Source organism: Chiloscyllium plagiosum, unplaced genomic scaffold, assembly GCF_037043375.1.
Source record: "Chiloscyllium plagiosum isolate Xiang-an unplaced genomic scaffold, Cpla_swu_hap1 HiC_scaffold_14, whole genome shotgun sequence".
Classification (NCBI taxonomy): domain Eukaryota; kingdom Metazoa; phylum Chordata; class Chondrichthyes; order Orectolobiformes; family Hemiscylliidae; genus Chiloscyllium; species Chiloscyllium plagiosum.
Genome location: NW_028270152.1, coordinates 25901338 through 25911132, shown reverse-complemented (window position 1 = coordinate 25911132; position 9795 = coordinate 25901338). Strand labels below are relative to the sequence as shown.

Here is a 9795-nt window from a genome sequence, read left to right as displayed (position 1 = left end):
ATTCCTCTATTATATTTTTGCCAAGTTCAAACTGGCAAAAGAAGGGGTCTGTCTTAATAATAAATTGGTTCCATATTGTATCATACCTGTTTTTCCAGACTACTGTGTACTGAAGCATTATACGTAGTTAATAATTGAAACAGAATGTAGTATTTTTCTCTAATATCTAAGGATTCAAAGCATACTCAAAGAATTTTACTTGTACAGTTTTAGTGTATTGGAAAAGTTATGATTAAAATAACACACACAGCTATAAATTATCCTCTCATTCTGTGAATGCTTTGGGCCTCTGGGTTTTCTGTTTTTTAAATTAAGTAGAGTCAGGCAGGCTGGCATATGTCTTTTCCATCAAGTACGTAAGAAATGTCATAAAATGATGAAGAATCTTGTTGCATTTTTAGTTGGGAAAGTCTAAGCCAGCTTATAAGTTTGATACACAATTGTATTGACTTGAAATTGTTTTCATTTAGATTTTCACAATGTTGAATGCAAGAGAAATACAAAACACAGCCAAATGGTATTCTAGTATGTTTCCCAACTCAAATATTTTGGCTAATAAAATACAGTTGATTTTTACTTTGAAATTGTGTGTGTAAGGAAGGAATTTAGCTGCATTGTCTACAATTGGCATTCTCACTCAGGTCTAAAATTCTAGAAAATAATGCATGTTTATGGAGCAATATGTGTTCCTTTTAAGCACTGGGTTATAGGCATTTTGTTGTAATATTTTAAAGGCCAAGTTTATTTTATCATGAACTATTATCAGCTTGAGTTGGTGATTTCTCATCTGAGGCTTTGGGTTGTAGATTCAAGTCACACTTCAGTGCTCAAGCACATCGTCTAAGCATTCATTTTAGTGCATTGTAGGGTGTAGAATTTGAGATGATACGGTGACTGGTGCCTCACTTGGATGTTCGGTTATCCTTTTTTGAAGGGAACTGGTTAGTTCTCCTTATGTTGCAGACATCTAAATCAATAAGGTAATCTAGTTGTAGCTGTGGGACCTTGCTGTGTGCGAGCTGGCTGTTCTGTTTGCTAATAAAACAGTGACTATATTTCAAAAAATAATTCATTGGCTGTGAAGTGCGTTTAGATTTCCTATGGGTACTGATTGGCACTGTATAAGTACAATACAGATGAACAGCTAAAGTCAGTTCAATTTCCTTGTAGATTTTCAGTAGTGTTGTGGTATTATAGAACAAAGTGAGGGCCGAAGACAAGTGCTTGAATAAATGTTTAACCGTACAACTGGCAGAGATAGAGATTTCTGATATCTTTCTAAAGATAGATAAGTACTATGCGTAATTAAGTAAGTATTTGCATGCTTTTTATTTTTACTATTCATATGTTTAGGGTTTTAGAAAAGACCAAGGGATTATGTTAAATTTATGATAAAAGAACTTATTTGTATATTTATCAAATATTGTTCCAGCAGAAATTGCAAAGGTTTCAACAAACTATTCACAGATTTGGTATCCACATTTAAATAGTTGATTTAGATTGTGTGGAGTTGAGGCCCAAGCGCTGAGCTTGCAGCATCCCTGAGAATGACCACAATCCCATCTTCTCTAATTTCTTATGTGGAACTGTTGGATTTTTGGGGTTTATTACTGCAGTTACCGAATATAGGCAGCCAACCATTCACAAGAAATTTTTAGACAGTTTATTTAGCAACAGTTTAGATATGATACATTAGTTAAATAGAAAAAAGTATAAGATCTGAAACAGATTGAAGTGGAGAGGGAGCTTAAAACCTCTTTGGGTCTTCTTCCTCCCTTCCTTGCCCATCTTCCATCTAAAGGAGGTAACTGATTAATGAGCACTACAATCTGAGAGAATTATCCTCTGACTCCGATCACTTGTTGATGTACCTATTTTATGAGGGCTGGCAATCTACGCTCAAGCTTAGTAATATTTATTGTCATTTTCCTTTTTTTTAGAAATTGGTTATGCAATTTATGCAACAAGACACTAATCTCCAACAGGGTCCTGTTGAAAACCTTCTGAAAAGTCAAAAATGCCACAGCGTTTGCTCCCCCGTACCTATTCTGGTAATCACATCCTTGAATTCAAACATGATTGTCTAACATGATTTCCCTTTCTACATTCATGTTAACTCTGTCTAATAATGTCATTGTTTTCTAACGGTTGAGTTATCAAATTCTTTTTGTTGATTCTAGAATTTTCCCTACTTCTAATGTCAGGCTAACAAATTCTCCATTTTCTTTGCCCCATCTTAGAAGTAGTAAGGTGACATTTACTGCAGAAACTATTCCAGACTCGAAATTTTGAATGATGACCATCAATGTATTTACTGTCTCCACAACATTCTGGTGTGTGGATAATCCACCCAGGTGATTCATCAAGATTTAGTATCATTAATTTCTCCACTGTTACATTTGTTTCTTATTTCTAATTTCTTTCAGTTCCTTATTAACACTGGATTGAGTTAGTGTTGCTGGTTCTCCAGTTTTTCTGGGAGACTTGTTATCTTCCTTTATGAAGACAAATGCAAAGTATATATTTAGTTTCTCTGTCACCTCCTTATTCCCCATTATAAACTCTCCCTGTCTCTACAAGAAGTGGGCCAACATTTACTATTGCTAATCTTTTCATATTTACATGTCTACAGAAGCTTTTACAGTCTTTTTTAAAATGTTTCTCACTAATTGACTTTCATTTTCTATATTCCCTTCCTTCATCAGTCTCCTTTACCGAATTTTAAAATGACCCCAATCTTCAATCCTTTGGCAATCCTCCTTCTTTTAATAGAATAAAATCTTTGATGTATCCTGTTAGTCCCAGTTGGACCACTTTTCCTGTTGAGCTTTTTCTGTGATGCAGAGGAATCTATATTTGGTATAAACTGTATATTAATGCTTCTTAATGTATCCTTTGCAAACTAACATGGTAATTAAGTAGGCCATTTGACCTAAAAAAAATCAAATATCCTGTCTCCACTGCCTTCTGAAGCAGAGTGTTACAAAATCAAAGGGATTTTGGGTCCTTGTCAATAAGTAACTGAAGGCTCACATGCGAGTACAAAAAGCCATTAGAATGGCTAATGGCATGTTAGCATTTATCACAAGAGGATTTGAGCTTAGGAGTAGTAAAGTTTTCCTTCAATTTTATGAGTTTGGTTACACAACACCTGGAGTACGATGTATTTTGCTTTCCTTATCTCAGAATGCATATTTTTTGCCATTGAGAGAGTGCAGTGAAGGTTCACCAGACTTAATCCTTGGATGGCAGGACTGTTCAGCAAGAGAGATTGGGTAATCTAGGCCCATATTCTCTCGAGTTTTATAGAATGAAAGACAATGTGATTGAAATATATAAAATTCTTAAAAGGGTTATTCAAGGCAGATGTAGGTAAGATATTTCCCTTGGTTGAGGAGTGTATGGAAATAAAGGGGATGCCATTTTGGACTGAGATGAGGAGAAACATTTTTAATAGGTTGTTTGAATCTTTGGAGTTCTCTACCACAGAGAGCTGTGGAGACTCAGACTTTGAACATATTTAAATAGGGATTGATATATTTCTGATTACAGATGACATACAGGGTTATGTGGATAGTATGGGTAAAAGGAGTTGAATTGTTCAATCAGCCATGATTGTTATAAAGCTTGGAGCAGCCTTGATGGACTGAATGGCCTTTTCTATTCTGGTCTTTTCCCTAGGGTGGGGAAGTTCAAAATTAGTGAGCATATTTTTAAGGTGAGAGGCGAAAGAGTTGAGAGAGACCTGAGGGGCTTTGTCACACAGGCTGGTGTGTTTGTGGAATGAACTGTCAGAGGAAATGATTGATGCAGATACAGTTGTAATATTTGGACAGGTACATGAACAGAGCTGGAAAAGCGCAGCAGGTCAGGCTGACCTGACTCCTTGGATGCTGCCTAACCTGCTGTGATTTTCCAGCAACACTTTTTCAGCTCTGATCTCCAGCATCTGCAGTCCTCACTTTCTCCCAGGTACATGAACAGGAAAAATTTGGAGGGATATGGGCCTAATGCAAGCAAGTATTTGTTTTAGTTTGGAAAACCTCGTTGCAGGGATAAGTTGGACTAAAGGGTCTGTTTCCGTGCTGTATGACTATATGACTCTATTCCTGTGTTCCCAAGTCTTTGCTCATCCCTGTCCTCCGAATTTTAAAACAGTGCCTTTGATTCACAAGAGGAAACATGCTTTCTACATACTCCTTGTCAAGATCTTTTAGGATCTTAGAACACAGAATCACAGAAGTGTTAAAGCACAGAGGAGGCTCTTCAGCCCATCTGAACCAAATGAACATCATGATTTAGTGTCATTCTCCTGCCTTTTCTCCATACCTTTGTACATTTATTCTATTTAAATAATCATCTAAATTCCTCTTGAATGCCTCAATTAAACTTCCTGGTAGTGTTTTCCACATCCAAACAACTTGTGTAAAAATATTTTCTATGCTCTGAACTTCATTTTCCACCTGTTCAAGCACTGCACCAATTTGTCTACGTCCTTTTGGAGTTTCACACTATTCTCCTCACAGATACCCATAAGACCCTTCCAAGTTTCAAATCAGTCACTTCTCCCTCTTCCAATCTCTGATCAAAACAAGCCCTATCTGTCCAACCTTTCCTCACTATTTATTAATTTCTGATATCAATCGTCTAAAATGACTCCAATGCAATTGCATCATTCTCTAAACATAGAAAATAGCAGCAGCAGTAGGCCATTTAGCCCTTCAAATTGCTATGCATTCATTATGATCATGTTTAATTGTCTATCTCAATATGGTATTCCCACTTTCTCTCCAAACCCCTTGATGTCTCTAATATATAAAAATGCATGAATCTCTTTCCTGAACGTACTCAGTGACCTGGCTTCTAGAGCGTTCTTTGGTCACAAGTTTTACAGGTTGGCCACACTGGAGTGAAGAACTGTTTCCACACTGTAAGTAATCAAATCAAAAAATATGTGAGACTGTAAACTTGGCTCTAAATCCTCAACAAGGGGAAAATATCCTCCCTGCATCTAGTCTACACTACATGTGTAGTGTTTCCCACCCGCTCTCCTCCTCTAACCAAAACAAAAGACTGGTGTGTTGATAAGGTAAGGTTCTTTTTTTTGTCATGCGATTGGTAAAATTTTTTTCATTTTTTTTCTTTTTTCATTTATCTATGATTTGATAATATAGATAGATTAAGTTAAACTTATGAGTAAAATTGGCAGGAGATTCCAGACCCATGTTATGCTTCTGTTGCTCAATGTGTGAGCTCAGGGACACAACATGTGCCTGACTCCTTGACGTGCAGGAAGTGTGTCCAGCAGCAGTGCTTGTTAAACCGCATGATGGCTCCGGAGCTGCAGATGGACTCTCCTTGGAGCATTTGCGATACTGAGGAGGTCATGGTGAGCACGTTTAGCGAATTGGTCACACTGCAGAGATAGTAATGTCAGGATTGCTACCAGTACCACATTCTAGTCTGAGTAGGATCGGCAGGATGAATGAGTGGCTTGAGGAATGGTGCAAGAGAGAGGGATTCACATTTTTGGGACAATGGACCAGTTCTGGGGTAGGTGGAACTATTACAAATCAGATGGTGTACACCTGGGCAGGCCTGGAACCAGTGTCCTCGGAGGCACCTTTGCTCACACTATTGGGGAGGGTTTAAATTAATTTGGCAGGGGAATGGGAACCAAATGAGGAGGTTAGTGGACAGTAAGGAGGTAGTAACTAAAGCCTGTAAGGAACTAGATAATGAAGTCAGTAGGCAGGGAGCAGATGATGAACGCAAAGGGACAGGAGGCCTGAGGTGCATTTCTTTTAATGTGAGAAGTGTTTTGGTAAGGCAGATGACCTTCGTGCTTGGATTAGCACCTGGGAGATTGATGTTATTGCTATTGCTGAGACTTCGTTGAGAGAAGAGCAAGATTGGCAATGAAATATCCCAGGATATAGATGCTTCAGGCGGGATAGAGAGGGAGTAAGAGTGGTGAGGGTGTTCATTATTGATCAGAGAGGATATCACAGCTGTGCTGAAGAAGGGCACAATGGAGGACTCTAGCAGTGGGGCAATATGGCAGGGCTCAGAAATAGGAAGGGTGCGGTAACAATGTTGGGGCTGTACTACAGGCCTCCCAACAGTGAGTGTGAGATAGAGATACAAGTATGTAGAAAGATTATGGAAAGATGTGTGAGCAACAGGGTGGTGGTGATGGGAGATTTTAATTTTCCCAACATTGATTGGAATTCACTTAGTGTTAAAGGCTGAGATTGAGCAGAATCTGTAAGGAGCATTCTTGAGGCTTTTATAGAGTAGTATGTAAATCCAGGAAAGGGCCATATTGGACCTGGTATTGGGAAATGAGCCCAACCAGGTGTTTGAAGTTTCAGTAGTGGATTACTTTGGGAATAGCGATCACAATTCCGTAAGTTTTACTCATGGACAAAGATGAAAGTGATCCTGAAGGAAGAGTGCTAATATAGGGGAAGGAGAAAGTGAGGACTGTAGATGCTGGAGATCAGAGTCGAGAGTGTGGTGCTGGAAAAACTCAGCAGGTCAGGCAGTATCTGAGGAGCAGGAGAATCGACATTTCGGGCATAAGCCCTTCATCAGGAATGGGGGAAGGCCATCAAGAGCAAAATTCGGCAGGAGCTTGGGAATGTGGATTGGGAGCAGCTGTTTGAGGGTAAATCCACATTTAGCATGTGGGAGCCATTTAAAGAGAGGTGAATTGAGTGCAGGACAGACATGTCCTTGTGAAAATGAGGGAAAAGAAAGGCAGGATAAGGGAACTATAGATGACAGATGAAATTGTGAGACTAGCTAAGAGGAAAAAGGAAGCATACATAAGGCGACTGAAAACGGATAAAGCTTTGGAAGAATATCGGGAAAGTAGGACCAACCTGGAATGAGGAATTAAGAGGGCTTAAAGGGGTCATGAAATATCTTTAGCAAATAGGGTTAAGGAAAATCCCAAAGTGTTTTATTTGTTTATAAGGAGCAAGAGGATAACTAGAGAAAGATTGGCCCACTCAAGGACAGAGAAGGAAAATGATGTGTGGTGTCAGAGAAAATGGGTAAGATTCTTAATGATTACTTTGCGTTGATATTCACCGAGGAGAGGGACTTGATGGATGTTGAGGTTAGAGATTGATGCTTGATTACTCTAGGTCAAATCGGCATAAGAAGGGAGGAAGTGTTAGGTATTCTAAAAGGCATTAAGGTGGACAAATCCTCAGACCTGAACACGGTGAAGTCCCGGAGGACTGGAGAATTGCTGATGTTGCACCATGTTTAAGAAGGGTAGCAAGGATAATCCAGGTAATTAATAGAATTCTTTGAGGAAGTGACAAATCTATTTCATTGGTGCCAATACGGACCATGACAGCTCACTGTTCACCCTCCCTCTTTAGAATGTCCTGCAGCTGATCTGAGACATCCCTGACCCGTGCACCTGGGAGGCAACATATCACTCGCGAGTTTCATTTCGACCACCGAACCCCGATCTACTCTCCTTACAATTGAATCCCCTATGTCCATAGCCCTTCCACTCTTTTTTTCCCACCCTTCTACAGCAGAGCCAGCCAAGGTGCGATGAACCTGGCTACTGCTGCCTTCCCCTGGTGAGCCATCTCGCCCAACAACATCCAAAACTGTTTATCTGTTTTGGAGGGAGATGACTGCAAGGGACACCTGCACTGCCTTCCTACTCTTTGTCTATCTTTTGGTCACCTATTCCCCTTCTCCCTCAGCAATCCTAATCTGCAGTGTGATCATGTTATCCACAACCTCCTCAGCATCATGGATGCTCTAAAGTGAGTCCATCCGCAGATGCAGAGCTGTCATACAGCCTAATGTGAGCTGCAGGTGGACACATTTCCTGCACGTGAGCGAGTCAGGGACATCAGCCGCTTCCCTGAGCTCCCACGTTGAGCAAGAGCAGCATAATCCTGGTGTGGGGTCTCCTGCCATTTTTACTATTAAGCTTAACTTAGTCCAACTATAATACCAAAATGTAGATAAATGTAAAAAGAAAACATTTTTACTAATCACACTTCTTTCCAGCACACGATAAAAAAGAAAAACAAAAATCTTACCTTACCAACACACTGCAGTCTTTTTTTTTGGTTCAAGGAGGAGAGCTGGTGGGAGACATTACATGTGTCATGTCCTGGGTTTAACCACTGTCCAAATGTGTCTGTTTTGGAAGATCCAATTCAAAAGCAAACTTTACAGTAAATGGAAAAGCCCTGGGGAAGCTTGATATACAGAGAGATCTAGGTGTTCAGGTTCATTGCACCCTGAAAATGGCAATGCAGGTTGATAGAATGGTCAAGAAAGCATAGGGCATGCTTTCTTTCATTGGACTGGATTCTGAGTATAAAAGTTGACAGATCATGTTACAGTTGCGTAGGACTTTGTTTCAGCCATATTTGGAATACCGCGTATACAGTTCTAGTCGCCACATTAGGTTTTGACAGAGGATGTGGATCAGCGCAGGCTTGGAGGTCCAAAGGGACTGTTCCTGTACTGTAAGTTTCTTTGTAATTTGTTCTAGTCTTTGTAATGCTTTTAGAATTTTAGATCTCCCTTCATTCTTCTCATTTGTGTCAACCATACGCTTGGAGTTTTGTATTGGTTCCCTCATTCAAGTTCTTTACTCATATCATGAATACTTGGGATCCAAGTAATGATCCCTGCGATGCACCACTAGTCACTGCATGGCACCTGGAAAATCACCCAATTTATCCCTCTTTCTGTTTCTGGTCTGTCAACCAGTTCTCAGTCCATGCTGGTATATTACCCCCAAACTGTGTGTTTTAACTTGGTGCCCACTAGCCTCCCACGAGCGATCTGATCTAGAAGTCTTTTTGAAATCCAAATATACCAAGTCCACTGGTTTTCCCTTATCGACTTTACTAATTACATCTTCTAAACTCTAGTGGATTAGTTAAGCATCATTCCTCCTTCATAAACCCATGCTGACTTTGGCTAACCCTTTGCTTTCACTGGGTCAAAATCCTAGAATTCCCACCCTAATAGCATTGTGGGTCTGCAGCGGGTCAAGAAAGCAGCTCGCCACCACCTTCTCAAGGGCAACTGGAGATGGGCAATAAATGCTGGCCCATCAGTGCCACCCACATCCCAGTAAAAAAGTGTCTGTTATCATTTATAATAGGCTTCAATATTTCTCCACTAAGGATGTTAGGCTAACTGGCCTGTAATTCTTTCTTTCTCTCACCATTTTAAATAGTTGGCCTATGTTTGCCATCCTCCAATCTATCGAACCTGCTTCAGACTTTCTAGGCTGGAGACCAGTGCAGGGAAGTGAGCCCCAGAGCGGAGGGAAAGCGATTCCAGGAACAGAGGCCAGCGTGGGGGAAGAAATTGCCGGAGCAGAGACAGGCGCAGGGCAAGCGAGTCCCGGAGCAGAGGTCAGTGCAAAGGGAAAGTAAGTCCTCGAACAGAGGCTGTCACAGGAAAGGTGAGGCCCAGACCAGAGGCCAGCGTTGGTGGAAAGCGATCCCCGAAGCAAAGGCTGATGTGGGGAGTAGCGAGCCCTAACGCAGAAGGCAGCACATGGAAGTGAGTTCTGGAACAGTGGCTGGTGTGGGGGAAGAGAATCTTGGAGCGGAGGCCACAGTGGGGAAGTGAGTCCCAGAGAAAACCTACCTTGGAGCAGCTCAGAGCCAGTGCGACATGGACTCAAGTCTTGGGGCAAGCGGGGACAGTTTGCTTTACCTTATTTTTGCCAACTGCTGGCAATATGTCCCTTCTTATTCTCAATCCTTTCATGAATGGGGACCGTTT

General features: G+C 40.7%; 1 protein-coding gene across 5 annotated transcripts in view; it reads left to right on the top strand.

The window, feature by feature from the left end:
• cenpp (centromere protein P) overlaps positions 1-9795 on the top strand; it is a 348725-nt gene that overhangs the window by 97577 nt on the left and 241353 nt on the right. The window lies entirely within an intron of this gene.